The sequence below is a fragment of the Podarcis gaigeae genome (assembly GCF_964106915.1).
Source record: "Podarcis gaigeae genome assembly, chromosome: 6".
NCBI lineage: Eukaryota > Metazoa > Chordata > Lepidosauria > Squamata > Lacertidae > Podarcis > Podarcis gaigeae.
The window spans coordinates 58,860,503-58,885,483 of NC_139682.1; the positions used below are offsets into that span (position 1 = coordinate 58,860,503).

Sequence of the window (24,981 nt, forward strand, 5' to 3'; positions counted from 1 at the left end):
GCGCTTCAGATCCTGGGCTCCAGACTCAGCTGTTGCCAGATTTTTCCAGACCACCTGTGGCATTTTGACAACAATTAGTAATTACAGAGAGCAGCAGCTTCCAATTCCCCTTCTGCTTTTAGCTCTTATGGGAAGGCCTGGATGGATTTCTTAGCCTTAAGCTGGCAGTCCTCGGCCATTCAGATGAATTGGCCCCCATCCTCTGAGCATATCCTGCAGTATTTGGTCCACCTGCTGCAGATTGGGCGCGCTGTTATAACTTTCAGAATTCAGTCCGCTGCAATGTCTGTTACATTGAAGCTTTAATTTTCAGAGACCCTTGTATAAGGTTTGTAGTGCGCAGGGCCTTGGAAGGTTGGAATAGGCTTCAATCTCATAGGACAGCGGGCAGGAATTTGGTCAATTTTTACCTATGCAGTATCTGCAACAAGTTAAAACTTGTCTGCTGGTTAAAGATCAAGGCGAGACTCCTTTCAGTAGTCCATTGCATTTTCGCACTGAGGGTTGGGAAAATGGTTGTTGGTGCCAGCACGGGACTGAGAGTCTGGAGGCTTATTGCTTCAGGACTTTTTCTTATCCTTTGGAGCTTGTCATTAGAGTCGGGAACTCAAAAACGGACTTAGTGGGCAGGAGTGCCACAATCAGGCTTCCCGCCACAGGTGAGGAGGGACCTTGCCCGGTTATGGATAACAGAATATTTGGCTTTTCATTCCCTGGGGGCTGGCCCGCTCCTAGTGCATGAAAATGGGTTCCCGTTAGCCAGGCATCAATGTGCTTACGTTGTGCACCAGTTATTACGGCCTGCGGCTTGCTTACCGCTGAACACGCCTCATTCCTTACAATTAGGTGCTGCTGCAAAGGCTGCACACTGGGGGCCTGTCAGTAGACAGGATTGTGAATACGGGTCATTGGAAGTCTGACGCTGACAAGGGTTATATCAAGAAGTGTCAATTGATGTCTGTGCTGATGCTTGTCTGTTATTTCCTTTTTTTTCATAGGAGCAGCTGTGCACATTTGGGCCACAGCATTGTACACTGGGCTGGCAAGCGCGCTGACGAGTCTGGACTGGGGTGCCATCTCAGTCTTCCTGCCCATGTGAACATATACTGGATTTCCAGATGGGGAATGCTTTGGGAGGAGATCCTTCCTTTGGTGTGGTCGAGTGTGACCTGTGCAGGTCCTCCCGCAGTGCTGGTGGTACAGCTGGGCGAGAATGATTTTGCCATCTTCCTCCAGCATGAGTTTGCATTCCTGCATGCAAGAGGACTTGGATTGAGTTGATGGCAGCTCTCCCTGGACTCATAATAATTTAAGGCATTGGTTCAAGGTGGTCTGGAGGGGGGGGGTTGGAGCACCTGTCCCCTCCAATGCGCAAATATATTCCATTAAGGGAATCCAAGGATTTGCTAGTCGGGAACCAATGCCTAGACAAACTACCATTGAGCAGGCCAGAAAGCATGTTAATAAGGCAGTGGACAATAGAATAAATAAAATAAAATAAAATAACAAATAAAATAAAATAGGTCCTTGCTTTAGGTGGCTCTGTAATATTGCACCCTGCTATTTTCTTCAAGGCTGTTGCCCTCTTTAGGGCAGATGGGCTGCATCTTTCCCCTAAGGGGAACGACACCTGGCGGGATGCGATTGCCTTGGAATTCTTTGCTCCCCCACAATGTTTGCTGGTACTGACGATATGGTGGGGCCCAGTCGTCAGTGCTGCCCTGCTGCGGTCAGGTGCAGCTAGTCGTGAACCAATGCCTAGACAAACTACCACCGAGAAGGCTGGAAAGCGTGTTAATAAGGCAGTGGAAATAAAATACAGGTTGTTGGAAATCGAATGCATGCAAAGGTTATGTTCGTTAACATTATTGGTGTCTTACAGTTTCGCTTGTTTTATCTTAGGTTTAGCAGCTGTCCGCATTTGGATGGTGGGGCACAGCATCATGCATTGAGCTGGCATCAGTGCACGGCAGTCCGGATTGGGACCGGGTCTCAGCCTTCCTCCACATGTGCAGTTGCCTTGGCTGTCCAGACTGGGAATGCGCCGGCCAGAATTCCTGCCGCTGATTCGGAGGCAGGTGCTGCTGGAAGGGCCGGCCACTGCTGTTGGGGTGCAGCTGGGTGAGAACGACCTGGTTTCCATGGACTGTTTTTTCACTACGTGCTGCAATTTTGGGTGACCTGGAGGAGCTGCGGGCAGTGGTGCCGACAGCAAAAATATTTTGGTCAAAGCTTTTGCAACGACGTGTTTGGAAGGGTAGTCGTTGCCCAGCTGCCACTGAAAGGGTCAGGAAGCGCATCAATTCTGCTGTGTCTAAAAAGATTTTTGAGCTGGGGGGAGATGTGATTTCCCATCCTGAGATTCTTTTTCAGGCTGCATCCTTTTTCAGAGCTGATGCCGTGCACCTTTTTGAGTTGGGTGGAGATGTGATTTCCCATCCTGAAACTGGTCGGAGCTCCTGCCTCGGATTCGGAGGCAGTTGCTATGGGAAGGACCCCCCATCGGCCATTGTGGTGCAGCTGGGTGAGAACGACCTGGTTTCTATGGACTGTTTTTTCCTGCGTGCTGCAATGGAGACGCTGCGGGCAATGGTGCCAACAGCTAAAATTTTTTGGTCAAGGCTGCTACAACGGCGCGCTTGGAGGGGCAGTCGTTGCCCAGCCGCCACGGAGAGAGCCAGAAAACGCATTAACTCCGCAGTGTCGAAGATCGCGGAGCTGGGCGGAGATGTGATTTTTCATTCTGAGATTTCTTCTCAGAAGCCATCCTTTTTCCGAGTTGATGGCGTGCACCTCTGCTTCTGGTAATGAGGCATGGCTAGGTGCGGTGGTGTCCAAGCTGAGGTCTTGGCTGGGGCTGTGAGTGGTTTGGCGGTGAGCTGGAGTGCTCCTTGGCGGTTAGGCATTGGTTAATTGGTTCTTGGAGGGGTAAGTGCCTATCCCTCCAAATGATGCGGAAAGGGAATTCCGTTAAAGGAATCCAGGGGCTTGCCATTCTTTCGTCCTTGTCCGTGGTGCCGGACTTGGGCCGTGCAAGCCCCACCGGAACATGAGGGTGAGAAGTGTTGGACTGATTCCCGGCCTCATTTCTCTCCCAATACTTGTTTCCCATGCTGGCTTCCGGTGGTGTCCGGAAGGGACCAGCTCTGTCCTCTGGCTTCCGGTGGTGTCCGGAAGGGACCAGCTCTGTCCTTTGGGGGCAAGGACAGATAGTCAAACCAATGCCTAAGCAACCACTCACATTTTTTGTATTGAAATAAAGTTGTGGCCAAAATTATGCCAAAAACCTAAACAAAAATTGAAGTGTGAAGTGTGAATTTTTGGGGGGTGGCACTGTGGGACTCAACACGCAAAGCGTGTTCTCCCTAACAGAGAGCACGTGTTGCGGTTGGGGGAACAGGCCACTGTGTTATGACTAGGCAAATTTGGGAACCCAAACCTGTAAAGGGTTAATTGGGTTGCTGGGGATTTTTGAGTGTTGCCAATTCGGAGGAGGGGTCAGAATCTATAAATATAGGAGCCAGACGTTGGGAAGTCCTCTTGGCTGTTTTGCAATGGATCACCCGCCCCCCCTCCCTTTTATAGGGTGGTTCTTTGGTTCTCTTGACCTTGCTATGCCTGTCATGGGGTCGTTCGCCTTTGAGCGGGGGCCTGGTAGGAATTTTGCCATTTGGTTGATTGGCTGTTGCCATTTGGTTTTTGCCTACTGCGTAGCAAATCGTCACAACTTGTAAGGTTGGCGGTTAGGCATTGGTTAATTGGTTCTTGGAGGGGTAAGTGCCTATCCCTCCAAATGATGCGGAAAGGGAATTCCGTTAAAGGAATCCAGGGGCTTGCCATTCTTTCGTCCTTGTCCGTGGTGCCGGACTTGGGCCGTGCAAGCCCCACCGGAACATGAGGGTGAGAAGTGTTGGACTGATTCCCGGCCTCATTTCTCTCCCAATACTTGTTTCCCATGCTGGCTTCCGGTGGTGTCCGGAAGGGACCAGCTCTGTCCTCTGGCTTCCGGTGGTGTCCGGAAGGGACCAGCTCTGTCCTTTGGGGGCAAGGACAGATAGTCAAACCAATGCCTAAGCAACCACTCACATTTTTTGTATTGAAATAAAGTTGTGGCCAAAATTATGCCAAAAACCTAAACAAAAATTGAAGTGTGAAGTGTGAATTTTTGGGGGGTGGCACTGTGGGACTCAACACGCAAACACTGCCTGAAAGACACTATTAATCAAAGATTTTACAGTATGGCATTTGGAACGACATTGTGTTTTAACACACACAAAATAAACCTGAATGGCATATGGCACAACAATCTGACACATTACACATTCAAAAGTATTCCATCGTATTTGGTCAAAAGTTAATCTCTAGCTTTGCCCCTCAAAAGCGATAATTCTAACTGCTTTATTTTTACATTATGTTTATGTTTATTTTTTACATACCATTTCCTTTGTTTTGAGATATACCATTCCAGAGCAACATGGGGGAACCATAGCTCAGTGAGAGAGCCCTTGTTTTGCTTGCAGAAAGTCCCGGGTTAAATCCATAGCATTTGGGGAAATGGTTGGGAAAGACTCCTGCCTGAAACCCTGAAGAACTATTACCAATCAGCAAGGGCCACCTGCCTTCAGCTGGTTGACTGGGACCCACTACCAGATCATGGCCTGATTCAAGGTGGGCTGCAGCAGCACTACCACCATACAAATATATGGCCTAAAACAAATAAATAGGAAATGGGTCCCCAGATGCATGTTTGGGTTAAAGGCGGGTCCCAGATCTGAAAAAGGGAGGGAGGGAGGGAGGGAGGGGAAGACTACTGGTGCAGACAAAAGTGCTTTGAGGTTTTTCCTACAATCAAGCAGTACATACCCTTCAACATTTCTCCAATGAAAATAGGAACATCCCATTCCATAATGATAATTTTACTCTTTATACCCCACACAGGAGTGCCTGGTGTGTCTGGTGTGCTCTGGTCCATGGGGTCACGAAGAGTCAGACACGACTAGACAACTAAACAGCAACATACACCACACATTTTAATGTGTTGCCCCAGTAACTCTGGGCAGCTCCTAACATATATAAAAACATTATAAAATATTAAACATTTAAAAAACCCTTCCCTATACAGGATTGCCTTCAGACGACTCAGGGGTTGGGTAACTCCACACCCTCCAACATTTCTCCAGTGAAAATAGGACATCCTAAGGAAAAGCAGAATATTCTGGGGTCAAATCAGAAACTGGGACAGCTTCTCTAAATCAGTGACGTCCCTAGAAAATAGGGACACTTGGAGCATCTGGCAGTATATAAATTTTAGGAAATAAAAAATGCTGAGCTAGATGACCAGTGGCCTGACTCAACAGAGGTTCCTGTGTTCCTAAATCAAGTAACTCTTTCCTGATGGGACAAACATAATTATTTCTGATTTTACCTTATACAGAAAGCACCAGGAGAATAAGACAAGGGTACAGACCTGGAAACAGCTGTACTCTGCTTAGCTCTATGCCTTTGCATTTTCATAGGAGGGGGGGGGGGGAATAGCATTGATTTTCCCACCACCACCTCTTTGATCAATTGATTCTACAAAATCTGCAGTTTAGCAGTATAAAGTGTATCCAATTACATAAGCATTGTGGCTCCGTTGTCTGGGGGAACCTACGATTTCCTATCACACATAAGCAAATCAAAATGTAAATCTACATGTAAACCAGCCGCTGAAGAACTTGGGCTTGTCAGTTTGATGCTGGTTTGAACAGACGAGGGCATCCAGTGGCAGCTGCCTTTCAACCTACATGTGGAATGTAATTGGCCGAAAGGCAAATAGAATAGACAATGTGGTTCAAAGCACCCAGGGCCTGCCGACCTTTATGAAGAAGAGATACTAGCATATATTGATGCTGCCAGAAACACAGGATGCAGGCATTGCCACAATAGATGAGAGCAGCAGTCTGTCTTGTACAGCAACATGCCTCTGACAGCAGCCAGTACAAGATGCTTCGTTGGAAGAGCACAGCTATGGAATGACGTGATCAGAACGGAAGTTTCTCTCCATCATTTAGGGCTCATTTTATGGAATGCCGCATACGAGTTTTATCTTTTTCTAAGCCAGTGAAAACTTTTCATTGCCTACATTGGTAGCTTTTAAAATTTGTTTCCATTTACAGATATAAGAAGCAAACAATTGCATTACAGTCAGTTCTATATTTTAAGAAAGTGGCCATTCTATTGATAGACATGACACATGTACAAGATGAGCATGCCAAAATCCTGTGGAAACCAGTGCTACTTTATCCTACAGTTCATTTCAGGCCTCTATAAAATAAATGCAGCAGAAATAAGTGGCAAAATGGACTGTGTCATCAGGTTGCAGGTTGCTGTTTGGTAATGCTCCTCTATTTTAAAACAACTCTCTGTGTCTAAAAACAAACAAACCAACAAACCCACAAGCACAGCGAAGAGAAATGTTCTAGTTCAGCCTACGCACCATTCATTTTCTGCAGTGTGATTTTCATGTAGGAGTACTGAAAGATGAGTTCTGTTTATCCTACAATTTGAAGTGGTAGTATTAGCTATTGCCAGGTTCTAAGCTTAAGATCCAGTGTTGTGCCAGCAGATATGATGGGACTTCCCCTTCCTCTCCTCTCCCTGTAGCTTTCATGTTCACCACTTCCACCGCCAGTGCTCCAGGGAGTGTCCCAGAACTCCAGAAAAGTTTTAGGAGGCATGTTGGGGACTGCAGCGGGAAAGGAGTGGAAGGAAAACTCCCATTTACTCAAGACATCTGCTGTGCATGCAGGCCGCTACAGCTGGATATCACTTTAATACTATATGTTTTGCAACTGTAGACCAGTCTTATAATGGCATTCCTAGCACCAACCCATAGGTGACAAAACCTCTTATCCCATGCTTGCTAAATTTTCCAAACTTTGTCAACAATATTGGTTGGTGACTTTGGGTATCTATTGTGCACCAAATGACCAGTGTTTTTTCTCAGAGGGTACTCAAGGGTACACAGTACAGGGACTTATTTGTTATTGTTGTTGTTGCTGCTGCTAAAAAGTGTGACACTTACTGTCATTACTTCATGGTGAGTAAAGGTAAAGGGACCCCTGACCATTAGGTCTAATTGCGGATGACTCTGGGGTTTATTGACTAAGCCGCTTCTGGCAAACCAGAGCAGTGCACAGAAATGCCATTTACCTTCCTGCCAGAGCGGTACCTATTTATCTACTCACACTTTGATGTGCTTTCGAACTGCCAGGTTGGCAGGAGCAGGGGACTGAGCAACGGGAGCTCACCCCGTCGCAGGTATTCGAACCGCCGACCTTCTGATCAGCAAGCCCTAGGCTCTGTGGTTTAACCCACAGCGCCACCCACCATGGTGAGTACTGGCACCTATTTTTCTAGGAAAAAAGCACTGCAAATGACACCCACCAGCATCACTTGGTGTAGATATCCATACTGAACTACTGATTCATATTTGCTACGGATACTGACAGTGAGAAATGTCTGGCACTTTATTGGAGCAGTAGTTGTAAAAAAATGCATCAAGATTCCAAGATAAAGTATGCAAAGATGTTAGCATATTGGACTCCTCTCATAATCCAGGTTCACTTAGATCTCAAAGTGACAAGATTATATTTGTAAACTAAGCTAAAGGGATATACTGTAACAGGAGAGTTAAAATACAGAGAGAGTGAGATGTGTGGCACTGAGGCCTTCAATTGGTCACTCCATGGGGTCCTTCAGAAGGCCCACCAGCTACTTCTAGCAAGCCTATATTCTAATGTTTAGTACTTGAAATGGTGGGATTTAAAGACATCTGCATGACTGTGCATACATCTGGAAATGAATAATTTTATGGAATGTTAAATGTATTCTCTGCTATGATTCTTTGAGACTTCATGAACTGTGCAACTTAGCCTAATGCAACCCTACCCAAAGGTGATAGGGGGATTACAACAAAATCTGGTCTGATCTCATCTCCCTTGCCTAGGACCCATGGCATAAAAACAGTTCAGAATCTTACCTACCCACCCATTTCATCAACACACATTGGCAGGGGATCTTCTCTTTTAAAGTCATATTCTCCTTCAATCTTTCACCAGCACAGCAAAGCACAAGTTTTCTCTTTCCTCTCAAAACGCCTTGTCTTGTTATCCCAAGACTTTGTAGACACTTCAGAGCCCTTTCATGAAAGGGGCTGTGAAAAAGCAAAGCATCTGAAGTGTTTGCCATTGTTTCTCAGCTCAGTGAAATCGGTGTGTTCATTAGCACAAGACCCTAGAATTGTGTTCTCTTGCTCTCACCATCTGTGACTGGGGGGCGAAAATTCTTTGGCCCTTTGATGTTCAGCCTGCACACAAAATCATTCTGAACAAATCTTTCATTTTTTATCTTTATCCCTCTCTTCCCAAGATAAAAAAGATTTTCTTTGTCAAACTTTCCCCAGCATAAGCCAATCTTAATGAGGCGCCTGTTTCACAAAACCTGTACAGTCCGTGATTTATTTCAAAAGAAGAAAAACAACTGTTCCATTGTTTTTTAAATCTCTATCCGTACACATTTTGAAGTGGTTTTTGCCATTTCTGCCTCGCTAGTCCCACATCTTTCAGATGCTACAATACAATGCTTGTCAATCCCAACAGTTGTATGGATAAAGTTGACAGTAAACATTCAACTGAGGGAGTGAGGAATCTACAGTGGGGGAAAATACATGTTTTTCTTCCTCCTCTGCCTTTATGTGTGCCTCTGCCTGTCTGTCTGTCTCTTCTCTCTCACTCTCTCTCTCCCTAACTCCCCCCCCCCGCCCCGCATTCTCCCTATGTTTGTCTGTCTGTAAAATGAATTACTGATCTGTATAATTTAGGGTTGTTGTTTTCTAGCTTACTTTGTCCTTTACAGAAGGGCTTTTAGGAACCAAAGGTTGCATTCCCTCACAAGCAACACCATGCAGCCTGTGTGCTTGTGTTGGGCAGAGCTAGTGTCAACTGCTGTGACTCTTGCATTCCAGACATTTTTATACACATTGCCCTTCACCCAGACAAACAAGGGGCATTATAACAGCTCTAGAATGGAAAGACACTCAAGGAGTCAGCCAAGCAGGGCCACTGCTCTGGAGGGATGATGCATGGCTTGGCCAGACAAAGGCCAAGCAGACAGGTCTGAGACGCTCTGTGGTCTTGGGTGCTCTGGGAAAGCTGCAATACATATGCCTTTAAAAACAAAACCAAGCTGACTGGTGGAAAATGCCCTAGACAGGTGGGCAGAAGCAGATTTAGAGCAGCCCAACTGGTTCCGCCACCAGGGATGCTGAGCCTGGGGAGTGCTGCAGGGCACTGCAACTATGGCATAGCAAACTGAGCAGAAAGGAAAGGTGAGAGGTGGGGGGCACTGAGCTTTTGACTCACACACAGCACCGCTGAAATTTATAGGATCAAAGTCCACCCCTGCGTTGGGAACCTCTTTCAATTGGATGAACCAGGGTAGGTTTAAATATAATGAACTATTTTCCCAGGATTCTGGGGAGGGAATGTTAAAGTCTAGTAAAACATTTGTTTCTCATGTGGTTTGTCATTCTCCTCTGAATTTTGGCTGAGAGGAAGGGTGTTTTTTTAAGAGCAGTGGACTTAAGACTTCCTTCCTAATTGTGTTTTGTCTCCTAACAATTAAAAAGCAGCAAGAACTTCAATCGATTTCTTTTCATTCCATCGTTTTTCCTTCCCTTTCCCCCCACCTCCAGTTTTCACTTGCATCTTATTTTTCAAACTTTTAGGAGAACTCACTTTCCCTATCCTTTGGTTTAGTTGTAGGGCTTTGGAGGCTATTTAAGCCATGCTTTACATTATAATCTCTTTCTGCTTTCAAAACAAGCATCACCTACTTTAGCTGTTAATTTTTCATTTTGTTTATGTTATCTTGTTTTTCCTTAAGTTTCTTAAAACTTCTCAGAGTTCCCATCCTGCTTCTGCTGCACATGTGTCTTTGTTCATTGCTTTTATTCTTTTCCATTTTTCTCTGCCAGTTTCTGCTTGCTTGTTCAAAGTGTCATCCTCTTCTTTTGAGTTGTAGGGTACCTTGAATTCATTACATTGAATTATTGCTGCTCAATATTAACAATATTTTCTTAACATTTCCCCCCTCAGATAAAGCTGCTTGTCCTTTAGGTAAGCTCTCAGCTGTGTTGCTCATTGCCACCCTATTATTATAAACTTACCTAGAGCCTTCTTTCTCACGTCACCAGTTTTCATACTGATTTCCCACAAAACAAAATGTGGTATCTATTTTGCCCGCCCCAAAGTGGTAATGCTTCCCTTAAGTACAACTGCTGCACCTATCCTTCAGAAAGTTGTCTCGCAAATTGCATCAAATCCTGACAGATAATAAAAAATAGATCATGTTCTTGTTTTTAAAATTAAGTTCAATGTACAAAAAAACTGGATAATCTACTGTGGGTGGGCTCCTTTGTCTGCAAATTCCATCCACTTCTATGAAAAGCTAAGTTAGAGCCGCTTTTAGATTCCCTGTTATATTCAACAGAGCATAGATTTACGAGTCAGATTATGACCTGAATAATGAATTGAATTGACTCAGAAGAGCCAGAAGAGATTGGGCTGTTTCCCAAATCTTGTGAACAGTCTACATGCATGTTTAAACCTAAAGATGACCATAGTATGTTAAAACACTGTTTTTTAAAAAATTATTATTGAGTTGCCTTTCCCCCTAAAATTGAAAGAGCTTCACTTCCAATCTAGAAACTTCACCAAGCATAATTGCCTGATCTACACTACTTTCTTATAAGCACTGTGACATTTCTGCACCTTGCTTTCATATGCCCCCTTTCCTTATACTATCTTCTTTCATCTCCCACCTTTTCATTTCTGTAAACCCAGTGGAGTTGTGACTCCCAATTTATGATGCCCTAAATCTTGGCTGTTTATGTAGCTGCTTCTTTTTTTTACCAATAAAGCAAGCAATATTGTTTGTGACTCCCAGTTCGAAACCATATCCTATTCTTCATGAACGTATTTCCTTCTTTAAAAACTACCTCAGTAAAATAGTGTTAACAAAACGCACCATCTATTTATGTTAATGACATTTCCTCTGCATATAGATTCTCTCCGAGTTCCTTCTTGTTCTGTTTTCCTCTGATGGAATCTAATTTTGAAAGTGATTCTTGGTGTCCTTAGTTCTCTTTCTCTAACATTAATGGCTTTTGCTGTCTGTCCTTATCTTTCCCCTGTGAGCTTTACCTGTCTATTCTTGTCTCACTGCCTTCCCTATCTGTTTCTTAACCCCAGGCCTTTGAACAGTTTCTGCTTAAAACCACATTGGCTGCTTTTTTTCTGCCTTGAACGCTTCCTTGCATTGTACCTCACTAAATTCCTTATTGCCCCCAAATAGGACTTCCTAAACACTAGTATTGCTACATTCTGTGATCCCGTCCCCCGCTATGCTGCATTCATGGAGCTTTTATCTCTGGTTTTCATTTCCCTCTTTTCTTCGTGGTTGAGCAAGCCACGTCCTGTACAATTTCCCCAGTTGTATCTACAAAGGCACTGAACTTGATACAGATACGGTACATTCTGCTGTAGTTATCAATCCATTATCCAGTAAGTGGCTCTTCTATTGCTCGCTTCAGGATTCTATCTCAACACTCCACTGAGCCTTCACCTCCCTCTCCCCCCTCAACCCACATACCCCATCCCTACTTAGACTAACAAATTAGTTAAAAGGTACAATACATTCAAGAAGCATTCTTTATACAAGACTGGGCAAGCCTAGAGCCCAGTGCCTACCAGTTAAATGAACTCAGGGTGGGCTCATACAAACCCAAAGGAGCAGAAGACAAATATGTCAAAACTGAGCCTAAGAAGTGAAGCTTGGCAACAGTAGCATTTATATGAGATAGCAATAAAGCATATGATTCATGTACTGGCAGGTCTCTTGGCCACTGTCCCCAATAATGATAAACGTGACAGTTAAAAGCGTGTTTTAACCCATCATTCCCCAATTGCCATTTCCAAAAGGGAACTGCCAACATTTCTTGTTTTCTTTTAAAGCTTTTTGTAGGATTCAGGTCTGCGTAACACATTCCTTTGAATTGACAGAACTGCACTTCCAGGAGAAATTCACATCCTGAAGATGCATGCTGAACTCAGGGACAGAGCCAAAAGCAGCTATAGGGATTGAGAATGCTTGCAGCATATCTGCCCTCTTCATTCTACCTACCTAGGCACTATCACTATGATCAAGCTCCCCTATTAAGGACACAACTATACTGACCTTCTTGGTAAGGTGAAGATCTGTAGAGGGTCCTTCTTGGTAGTTCTACCAACCTCAAAAGTGTGGTGAATGGCAGCCCAGGAGAGAGCTTTCTCTGTGGCAGCTCCCTAAATTGTGGGATTTCCTCTGCATCAATGTGCACCTAACATCTTCATCATACAGCTTTCACTGAAGACCTGCTTCTAAACCTGGTCATGGACAGTTAAGCTGTTTTGTTTTGAAGGACCCACCTCTTTTGCAAAATTTATACTGTTCTACTCCATTTGGAACCATTTTATTTGTGCTATAATTGGAATGGTATTATTTTCTTTTATAGGATCATTGTAATCTGCCCAGGGACCTTCCAGTGAAGGCCTGGCCAGAAATGTTATAAATAAAGCAAAATAAATGGGAATACCAGCATGTTAAACCCTGCACACCAATCAGGAGCTCTGCTGAGCTGATTGGTTGGTGTTGATTGGTGCTTACCCTGATGAGCGGTAATAGCTTCATCACCCTGAAGAAGTTACTGCGTCCTTCCCTCCCACTTGCTTCTGATTCAGTGCTACCAACTCTGCTAGAAATGACATCTGAAGGTGTGTGTCATTCTGCAAAATTTCGAAGCACAAAATTTCACACTGAATGTGCAAATGTTGGGAGAGGGCTAAGTATACATGGGGACATTGGAGTGGATCTGTACACATACAGACTCTCCTGCACCAGGCTCCCTTTATAGCTTGAATCCTCAAGCATTATTTTGAATAGGGCCGACATTACTTAAATAATAATAATCAAGCATTTGTTCCTGTCATTTCTAGGATTATTTCAGTGCATGCACTACCTTCTGTTTGAACAAAGCCTGATTTTTCAGTCCCAGTTCTGTGACTCCCACAGATACCCTCATTTCGTCAAAGACGGTTGGGGAACATCCCTTTGATAATGGCTTCACTCTCTGTCTTAGGTTCATATGATGTGACAACATAACCTTAACCCTTCCCTTTCTCTGTATATAATAAATATGTAAGATCATCACTGCACAGCTCCTGTTGGAAGATTTGTAATGGTGTGAGGTCAGCAGAATATGAGGGGTGAGGAAGGATTTCATAGCCACAGGACTGTGCTTCCGTCTGAGCAACATGTGAGTTGTGAACCGGGGCGTTATCCTGCAGGAGGCGGATACCTTTGGTCGGCATACCACGCCTCTCGATTTTGATGGCCTTCCGCAATTTCTGCAGCAGTGAAGCATAGTATGTCCCAGGAATTGTGGTACCCTTTGCCAGGAAATCCACCATCACTACTCTGCGCTGGTCCCAAAAGATTGTGAGCATGACCATGCCCACTGACAGTTGGACATGTGCCTACTTTGGAGGTGGTATGACAGAGTACTTCCATTGTTTGGACTGGGATTTAGTCTCTGAGTCATAATGATGGACCCATGTTTTGTCCTGAGTACAGTGGTACCTCGGGTTAAGTACTTAATTCATTTCCGGAGGTCCGTACTTAACCTGAAACTGTTCTTAACCTGAAACACCACTTTACCTAATGGGGCCTCCTGCTGCTGCCGCACCGCTGGAGCACGATTTCTGTTCTCATCCTGAAGCAAAGTTCTTAACCTGAAGCACTATTTCTGGGTTAGCGGAGTCTGTAACCTGAAGCATATGTAACCTGAAGCGTATGTAACCCGAGCTACTACTGTAATTAGTCTGGCGAAGAAGTCATCATGGTTTTCATGACACGTGGCCAAAAGAGCCTGTGAGAATGTGACTCATTCCTGCTTCTGGAAAGGCATCAGCAGCCGGGGAACCCATGGTGTGGACACTTTTCCCATGTGCAAATGGCCATGGATGTTTTTTTCTACAGAGCCCACACTGATCTTGACATCTGCAACTAGTTGGTGAACAGTTATGTGCTGATCCTCCAAAATGGTGTCCTCCACTTGCCAGATGATGTCTTCATCAATGGTGGACTGTGGTCACCCAGGAATGGGAGCTATTCCACTGAAGTCCGACCACACTTGAACTGACAATGCCAGTGCTTGACTACGTCATACTATGGGGCATCCTCCCCATAAGCCCCTTTTATCTCATCGTACGTCTCCCGTTCAACCCTTTCAAGGGTGTGCCCTTTCAAGTACAGGAACCTGATAACCGCTCTGCATTCAACTGGTTCCATTATCAGAGGTTACTCCACATTAGCACTCGCTAAGAGTTCAGAGCTACAAATTACCATGTTATCTATGGAGAGATGTATCATTATACATGTGCAATTTTATCCTTCTACGATAACCGGAAGTGGGTCAGGGGAAATCTTTAATGAACGACCCTCGTAGCAGTTGCAATGTGTGGGAGGAGGAAGATGCTGGTTTGTGGGCATGTGGGGATGCACAAAAGGAGTGGCAGGGGAGATGTGGACATGTGGGTGAAGTGAAAATGGGCACAAAGCAGAACTACAAAATAGAGAAGAGTTGTGGCTTCAGAAATGGTGTTGGGAAGGTGGGAAGTGACCTAAACAGCTGCATGGAGTGAGAGGGAAAAGCTCTAGTGCAGCATTTGGAACCTTGCGTCCTCAGATGTTGTTGGACTACAGCTCCCATTACCCACTTGTCCTGCTAGCTAGGGATGATGGGAGTTGTGGTCCAACAATATCTGGGGCTCTAAGGTTGAGAAATGCTGCTCTAGGGGATTAATCTGAGTGGGGTAGCAGGGAAGGGTGAGCAGCATGGGCATGAGTGCAGTCCCTAGCCTTACACAGTTATATTAATATAGCCTGTATTTTATAATGGCCACTAGAGCATATGATAGGAGCCTTTTAGTTAACTTGATCTGCATTGCATACGTCACAAAAAAATCCAGTACAGAAAGTTTAACCGTTATAGATTTATTTCCTAAAGATGGCAGGAGTCCTGACCAGTACTGGTCTACCCTCCAGCAATTACTGACACTAATTATCATTGACAGAGCAAGAGATTGTAACAATATAATCAATTGGCATTCCCTCTATCAAGCTCTCGGCTTAGTGGGAGTCATTTCTTATCAGAGAATTTGCCTTCCAGACCAGTCACAGACAATTATTTTACATTAAACACTCTTAACAACTATGGTCCATGTTGGCTGAAAGCAGGACTACTATTATGTCAGCTGGTCCCAGGTCCCCAGTTTGCAATGAATCTGAATGGCCACTTTACAGAAAACATTTGTCTTACATCCCCTGCTCCAATACTTATATGCTGAACTGGGCAAAAATAAATTAAAACACAATCTTTCATTTCATATCAGCATGGAGTGTGTGTGTGTAAATCTCTCAGAAGATTTATATTCCACCCTTACAATGCATTGTCTCTGCTCAGAGTGGCTTAACAACAATTAAAATAAAACCCCATAACAAGTCATTGTAAAGTAGTTAGCATTATGCTGCCTACTAGGTAAGCAGCTCTTCCAGCCAGAGCATCCACTGGTATATACATTATGAATATTCCAGGCATAATATCACTCCTAATAGTAAACTCTCGCATTGAGTGCCAACAGGATTGCAGCCAAAATAAGGTTGTTGAGAAACATGCTCAGGGAAACCCGAAGGTTTGCAGAAATATAAACACATTTAAACAAAACAAAACAAAACACCCTGAAGAGAACTAGGCAAGTTGAGTAGCCATGGATTGTAGTAGCATTTGGAAAATGGAACACAGGTGGGGTTCCCATGAAAAGGATCACTGCTGCCAAGACATCTCTCCCCAATATTCCACATTGTTTCATGCTGCTATAGCATATATTCATTTATCCTTCAGTGGCCAGCCCTCCACTGACTGAAGAGCAAAGACTGCTTTTTCCTGTTCTATGGGCTGCATGCACACAGCATTTTATTCTAGAATCAACAGAGACCAATTCCTTGTGTTTTTCTCTCTATACATAGTCCAAAGACATTCTTGGTGTTTTGCATATTTTTTGCCCCCTTAAAAGTATTTCTTGAGAAACTGGTTTCATTCCAAAAAGGAAAGCTCATTGCAGGTTGATTCTGCACAATATGTCCAAAGTTGTACCATAATTTCAGTTATGGGGGTGTAGCCACACCTGTACCCAATGACATTATGGGGGTGGGGACATATACCAAGATCGCAATCATAACTTCCTTCTTGACTCACCTGGGGCATCTCCAGGGAAGAAAAAGCATGGATAACCCAATCAAGCCAAGGGCTTCTCAAATGTGTATCAAATTACCACAACCTTCCTTGAGGACAGCAGTGTCTAAAATTTATCTAGATTGAAAGCAGCATGTTGAGGACAAACATGAACAATTGCAGATGGGAGCCGGGGAGCCTACGTTTTTATGCTACAAATGGATTAGTGTATATACAGCTTCAATTAAAGATATATTAGACAGAACATCATTGCCTGACAATGTGTTATCAATGGCTCAAAATACACCACGGCAGCTGTCATGTGTGAAATGGCAGGCTGCACACTGCACGGTGCCTTTGAACATGAATTGACCAAAGACAGTATGTGTCTGTTTCTAGTCCAAACAAAGATAGAACTTCCAGAGACCCAGCAGGGTGGGAAGCTCAATCCAGGCTACTTTAGGAACTAACACTAATGAAGCAGAGACCGTGATAAATCTATCAGATTGGTTGGGGGAAAGTTCAGATTGTTAAGTAGGAAGAGTTGAAGCTTGTACAGTGGTACCTCGGGTTAAGTACTTAATTCGTTTCGGTGGACCGTTCTTAACCTGAAACTGTTCTTAACCTGAAGCACCACTTTAGCTAATGGGGCCTCCCACTGCCGCCGTGCTGCCAGAGCACGATTTCTGTTCTCATCCTGAAGCAAAGTTCTTAACCTGAAGCACTATTTCTGGGTTAGCGGAGTTTGTAACCTGAAGCGTCTGTAACCCGAGGTACCACTGTACAAATGTACACTACATCCTAATTTGATTAATCCTGTCCAACAGAAGACCAGGTTCATTCTTTGGTGAATATATTGGAGTAGAGAACGCTAGAACGGAAGAGCAGTCACACACAAAATGCCTCTTAGGGTCATATGTTTCCCAGTGGTGTAGTTGCTACTGAGAAGCCAAATCATGATGATACCCAGCTGCATATTTAGGTGTTTTGTACAATGAGCTGCCCAAGTGCTTCAGGCAGACAGTAACCACCACACCAGGAGAAGCCTTCATTAAGTAAGTTAAAAAATAGATTATCTTGATCTTAACTAAAGCTCTGCAACTGTGAAGCTATAGTAGAGGGTCTGTTTAGTGATTATTCAGCTGTCGGTTGTTGCAGCTATACTGGGGAGCTTCATTCAATACCAATAGTCCCTCTGAGCTTTTTGGCTTTATCCTTTTCTGCCCCTAATAGTCCCCAGGATATTTTTAAAAGAATACGAAGTGGAATCAACCATTCGTCCTTTCATTTAGGGGTGTTGCAACTCAGCCTCTAGTCCTCCTGAGACTCAAAAGGGCAGAACACAGGTAAGTCTCAGCAAACAACACATCACACAAATCCTCTCCTTCGTTTCCTCCTGCTGCTTGCAGAAAACTCATCCCTTTTGGTATACCATATCACTACCTCTCTGCAACTGGACTAGCAGTTTGCAGCCACTCAAACCATTTCAGGTTCCCTAAAAGCCTCTATAAGGTTCATGGAAAGTTGCTTTTTATTAGGTCAGGTTATTTGTCCATCTAGCCCAGATTGCCAGTGCTGACAACTGGCAACTGCGCTTCGACATCTCAAGGAGAGATGTTTCTCATTGCTTACTGCTTTGATCCCTTTAGGTGCAGATGTCAGGCACCAAACCTGGGACACTCTGCACACAAAGCATGGCTCTGTCAGTGTGCTGCAGTCCCTACCCAGGCAAGGGGAAAATGAGTGGAACTTCTTATGCCATAAAGCTGCATGCAGGCCATTTGCTGAATTACTCCCTGGCATGTTGTGCTTTAAAAGCATATGAACATGCATCTATGCCAGGACAGCGAAGCTTCTCTGAGTAGCAGGAAACTTGAGATTAACTATGCATCCTGCGCAATGACATCACGATGAAAGGCTGAGAAGTTAGAAGACAAGAGCTGCAGTTTTGTTACAACTGCAGAGGCTACAGGTATAAAAGCCCAAAGCAGTAGAGGCTCACAGATGGCCTGGTACTGCAGCAGGATCTTTTTCAAGCTGTTAGAAAAAAACAAGTAAAGACTTTGGCTTGACAGATGTGCCATAAGCAGTTTCTACGTTCCCTGAAGGACTTCAACAAAGCAAGAATCCCAAATCCTTTCCAGGTAACCCAGTGTACTTGTAAGGAGGCCCAGTCTTCTTAGACAACCAAGTTCTCACAAAGGGAAGACTTTTCTGGTCTATTTCACCAGCTTTATACTGAATGCTACAGCTGAGTTATCTATTTTCAGCACCTCCTGGCTATCTCCTAGAAAAAAAGATGGATCACAGCCAGCCTAATGGACACAGGATAATTATATAACATGGGGCGGGGGGAATCTGAATAAATTTAGAAGATCTTCCAGGAGACAAAATAAGGAACATTATATATATATTTCCTCTAATTGTGTGACCCTCGTACATGCCTGAATATAGCATATTCTGAAAACAGGCAAGATAAAAAAAAAAGTATTGAAGTCAGTGGGTTAACAGCCGAGATAAAAGTCATGAAGAGCAATTGTCATTTCCTCTTGCAGTTATGTCTCAGCTAATAAATTCTACAGCATTATTTAAAATATTGCAGAAACACACACACACACACACACACACACACACACACACACACAATATACAGCTTTACTATCTTGATTATCTAGATTTTTCACCAGCACACATACACACACCCCATTAGCCCATGCCCATTATCTCAAACACAAATGTTAATTAAAACTCTATTTTGACCGTATGACTAGTTTGCATGATGTCCTGAATGTCTAAGCTTAAATGGCATGAATTAGCTACAATCAGTCCTCAGGGTGCCAGCTCAGGCCACTGTAGTGATTTATGCTAAAGCAACAGGAATCCAGATAGACTGGTGGAAAAATAAGGTGGGGTAGACATTAAAAAAACCCAAATGAATCACATAAATAGATGAGCAGCATGAGACTTTAATCAGTATGTTTAGTCTCTTCATCTCTTCCTTCTTAATCCCCCAGTCTCCTGGCTTTTAACTATCATACCAAACCCTTCAGAAAATTAACTTTGATTTCTATACTTGAATTCATATGGGGAACCAGCAGTTCAGAGATAACACACCTGACCACTTACTCAGCTACTCCAAGATGTGCACTTTATTCAGAAACCAAGTATAACTATAGTTTATGAGTGCTGCACATTTAATGCTAAAATATCAGGGGTTGTTCAAAGGTCAAGACAGAGATCTTGCATGCAGGTCAAAAAGCATCTCCTGCATTTTAATTGCAGACCTGTCAATCATTCTCATGCACTATGGTGTAGCCTTAGGGTCATTTTTACTGTGGATAGTAGCATAAGAAATACCAACAAACTCCATTGAGGGTTGAACTTTGTTCTACATGCCATTGAACACATGCCCTCCTTTTCAGTTGCCCAAACAGCATTTTAAACACATCTGCTGCTAGGCTTAAAGCCCAAGTGAAACTAGCTTTACAAAAACAAAAAAACCTCTGTTTATCCAACTGCACTAATCTCCTTATTAACTGTGTGACAAAGCAGGTCAGACTGAAAGCTAAGGCTACCCCTGGGCTTATATGCAAAATAAAGTCAATAATGATTGCAAATGCCCTGGTCATTTTCAAATATCAAATCGCTTTTAACAAGAAAGCAATAAGAAAGTGGCATACTTTAAAATCATCACTTTAAAAGTCCAGAAAAGTTGCAGGTGTTAACTTAGTAACTATTACTTTACAAGTATGAACACTTTGTAAGTTCATTTTCGAGCAAAAGCTCAGATAAGATTATAGGGTCCAAAACTATATACTTCATATGACAAACAGTCCACATTTTTTTCCTGTGCATATTCATCTAGATTCTCAACATTTATTTGGTATAATCCACATAGGAAGAAGCAGGCATGTCATGAACTGTGCAATGCATATTCTTACTGCAAATGACTGGTACTGTATATGTAAATAATTCACATTTCTTATTATGTGAGTAGCACTAAGCAGTGTGATAATTTCATTTCTCTTTTAGCTAAAAATAGTTCAGTAAATGACAAAATGCTTACACACAGGCAGCTGAAGCAAACTGATAGTAACCCTTTGCTTTCTTCATATGTCTGTCACAGATGCATGTCATAGCAGCAACAATAAAATTATCTGAACAATGGATTTTCATTCCTTTCACCACTCCCAAGACAGCATCAGATTTGGGAGACAATGAATGCAAGTAGATAGGAAAAAATGCACACAAAGTAGAAGGTTAGATTTTCTTTTCCATAGACATTGTTGCACTCAACAAAAATGGCAACTTTCACTGTGAAATTCAGCGTAACACTAAAATAACAGAATGTGGAAACAAAGCAGCAATATTTTATATATATAAAATCACAATACCTCATGTTACATAATTGCCTACCTGCTGCAATTCTGTGTGATGCTGGCTACCACAGTTGATGTTACCAAACATTCAGAGCTCTTCGAAATTCTAGAAGTATAGCCCAAAGTCAACCGAAAGAACATCAGTTATGAAGTGATGACCAAAATCCTATGATGTCTGCAACCAGAGTGTCTTCACACATATGGATATTCTGCAAAGAAAAGGGAAGTGGGCAGTGGAGGGGAGAAAGTGAAGAAAAAGGACATGTTCACATATTTTGTCTGGAACCAAAAAGAGCAGGTTTTAACTTAGTAGACAAATAGCTCTATTCTGACATTTGATCTGTGTAGAACGCACATATGAGTTTTGCCTTGCAATGGCAGGCTCCAGCTCATGCACATCTTATATGCATGGGGCTCTCTCTCAATATTGTCAGGAACATTTGAAGATCAGGCTGGGTGATTATGTGGAGAGTGAGGTAGGTGTGTTTGTGTATTGTGTGCATAGGCTAGGGCACAGCCTGGCACTGTGATGGTGATTCACCCTCATGAATATTCATTCTATAGAGCAAAGCTGTCTATGCTAAGGCAGCCATGCCCCCCAGATGTTTTATTGTCAGGGAAGATGAGATTTATCATCCAAAACATCTGGAGGGCCACAGGTGGGGAAGGCTGGTCTGGAGCACCCATGAAAGACCTTGTTCCTAGACCAGATATTGGGAACTTGTGCTACTCCCAATGTCATTGGACTATAGCTTCCATAATCCCTGATCAGTGACCATACCAGCTGAGCTTGAGTCTATCAACACCTGGAAGGCACAGTTTCCCCACCCCTGACCTTCATTTGCACACTGTCCCTGGGTTCATTAGGAATGTACAGTCTGACTTTATGAATGAAACATTTCCAATTCCAGCACTAGGAATGCTTAAGAAATTGCTTTTCATATGGCCCAATGAGTGCTATTTCAATTGCCACCCACCAGACAAACGGTTGTTGGCAACAAATAAATCACCCCAGGGCAGAAGGAAATAGATACCAATTGAGCTAACAGGCATAAGTTGAATAATGAAGTATTAACAATTCATATTCATACTTAATATGGCTTCATTCTTCGGCACAGGCTCTTATCATGCTTAAGCACTAGTTAATAACTCAGTAAATTAAATTCTGGGCTACTTCAGGCCTGGAGTGTGTGTATTCAAATAACTGCTTTTAAAACAACAACACGATGACCACAAAAGAGGATAGAAAATATTGTTTTCCAGCCCACCTCAATTTCCTTGTATCATTGATTTGAAACATTTAGCTGTTGTTTTGAATGTTCTGTGTTTCAGAAGGTTCATTCAATACATCACAAGATAGTATCTATTTTATTATACAATGCCTTAAAAGCTGTCTAGAAAAAGGCCAGTGGGGGGAGAGTTTAGTCACTAGCTGGCTATTGGAATTACATTCTTTATTAGATCAAAGCACAAATGAGGGCTTTCAACTTTCTCCACTTTATCATCAAAAGAGAGGTTTTAAACAGCTAGCAAATGTCAAAATTCCAATCTTTCTTGATTATAGGTCAGTGTTGAGGCAGACATATCCTACAAAGATGCTGCTGATAAATTTGTCTTTAGCGTTTTACATGTCGGGCAGCAAAACTAATGAAATGGTTCCTACCCTGAATGTTGGCAAGACATGACCTAAGAATATGGAGGAATTTAACTTACAGAGCCTCTCTTGAAGGTGTTTTGTTGTGCAATGTTTCTTAAATGCACACATAGATTAAAACTGTTATCATACACTGGAGGGGGGCAGCTTGAATGTAGGTTAGTCCACTGACAATTTAAAACAAATGCTCACATATTCCAAGCCACCTGCTGCAAGGACAGTGTTTGAGAATCTAATGCCAATTGTCAAATCAGCACTATGTTCCTAGTGTTGAGATGCTGGTTTTTTCCCTGAATACACCGTGTTGACATTTGCTCCTTGTGGCAGGTGAAAACAATCCAGGCTATTCCCATTAGACTAAAAAACAGAAATACCATGTAGTGTGGCAGCCATACACTTAGCCAAGTCAAACAACCAACATAAAAGCCTGCAGTTTTACAAGGTCTGACATTCCAGTGTGTACAGTTCATCATTGTTATAGACCACAGGGTAGTGCAGTGGAAGTCGGGACTTAAGCACACTGTAAATGACCCATCTGAAGAAATAAGTTTGCAAAATAACTTCAAAATATCAAATCCCATTTCTTCATCCTTATAACTGGATATAAAACTTATGAAATACTTGAATGTGAACATGGCCCCTTGGGGTGCTTAATTAGTTATGCATTAATACCAATTTTTGGCACATAAATCTTCAGTGTTAATTCTTTGTACAGGTCAATTTTTTATACACACTGGTACAGGTAAAGGTAAAGGACCCCTGGACGATTAAGTCCAGTCAAAGGTGACTATGGGGTTGTGGTGTTCATCTTGCTTTCAGGCCAAGGGAGCCGGTGTTTGTCCACAGACAGCTTTCCGAGTCATATGGCCAGCATGACTAAACTGCTTCTGGTGCAACAGAACACCGTGACGGAAACCAGAACGCACGGAAATGCCATTTACCTTCCCACCGCATTTATCTACTTGCCTGTTTATCTACTTGCACTGGCAAGCTTTCGAATTGCTAGGTTGGCAGGAGCTGGGACAGAGCAACGGGAGCTCACCCTGTTGCAGGGATTTGAACTGCTGACCTTCTGATTGGTAAGCCCAAGAGGCTCATTGGTTTAGACCACAGTGCCACCCTCAATCGCCATTCTCAGTCCTCGCTAGGCTTTTTTGAGGTGGGTTTTTGTCGCCTTTCCATATTTTTAAAATATGTAAATCTCAACATTGCCTATACTAGAGCTTTCTGATACCCCCTTTTGTTTCTCGTTTGGCTCCAATCCCAATAGTTCTTGCCATTTAAGCTTGCAGCTAGTGGGAGTGATCATTCTGCATGATATGTGGAATGGCTTAAAGGTGGCCTTTAAGCTTAGCCTTAAAGAAAGGGGTGGTAGGATGAGGCCTGGTTATGGGATCACTCAAAACTAAAACAAATGAAATTGGGTTGCAGGCCTGGATTTCTTGAATTTGCAGATCTTATTAAACTGTTGGTGGGGATGATGTGTTAAAGTATATTCTACCTCCTTTCATCTTGAATAATAATAATAATAATAATAATAATAATAATAATAATAATTTATACCCCGTCCATCTGGCTGGGTTTCCCCAGCCACTCTGAGCGGCTTCCAACAGAATATAAAAATACAATAATCTATTAAACATTAAAAACTTCCCTAAAGAGGGCTGCCTTCAGATGTCTTCTAAAAGTCTGGTAGTTGTTTTTCTCTTTGACATCTGGTGGGAGGGCGTTCCACAGGGTGAGTGCCACTACCAAGAAGGCCCTCTGCCCGGTTCCCTGTAACTTGACTTCTTGCAGTGACGGAACCACCAGAAGGACCTCAGCACTGGACCTCAGTGTCCGGGCTGAATGATGGAGGTGGAGACGCTCCTTCATGTATACTGGACTGAGACCATTTAGGGCTTTAAAGGTCAGCACCAGCACTTTGAATTGTGCTCGGAAACGTACTGGGAGCCAGTGTAGGTCTTTCAAGACTGGTGTTATGTGGTCTCGGCGGCCGCTCCCAGGCCCAGTGATTGCACCTACAGCTGAATGTTCCTTTATATTTTGTGGCTGCAGAGTGAATATAAATCTATAGCCAAAGTGCTGAGTTTGTGTCACAGAATCATAGAATTGTAGAGTTGGAAATGAACCTGAGAATCATCTAGTCCAGTCCCCTGCAATGCAGGACTTTGCAGCTGTCCCAACCTTGGCATTATCAGCACCACACTCTAACTAACAGAGCTCTCTCTCTCTCTCTCTCTCTCTCTCTCTCTCTCTCTCTCTCTCTCTCTCACACACACACACACACACACACACACACACACAAATATGAATGACATAGCCACCAATGCAAACTGCAGCATGACATTAGAACACAAATAAATCTTCCAGGACAGAAAGAGAAAGAATCACAAAGCAGGCCAATAGATTTGCGATAAAGCAGATGGAAGCAGATGTGCCAAGCACAAGTGCCTTTTTCCTTTGTAGCGCACACAATGCAGGCTACATTTTTTCCTCTGGAATCTAGTCAATAGTATGCATTAAACATGGTGCCTAAATACATCAATAGGTTCTTCAGCCCAAAGAAATTGTGC

General features: G+C 43.3%; 1 protein-coding gene across 2 annotated transcripts in view; it reads right to left on the minus strand.

The window, feature by feature from the left end:
• DAB1 (DAB adaptor protein 1) overlaps window positions 1–24,981 on the minus strand; it is a 654,787-nt gene that overhangs the window by 397,675 nt on the left and 232,131 nt on the right. For both annotated transcript variants that reach the window (XM_083742749.1, XM_083742751.1), the window contains one exon: window positions 20,789–20,960. The gene's annotated coding sequence lies outside the window, so the exon portion shown is untranslated. The remainder of the gene's footprint in view (window positions 1–20,788; window positions 20,961–24,981) is intronic.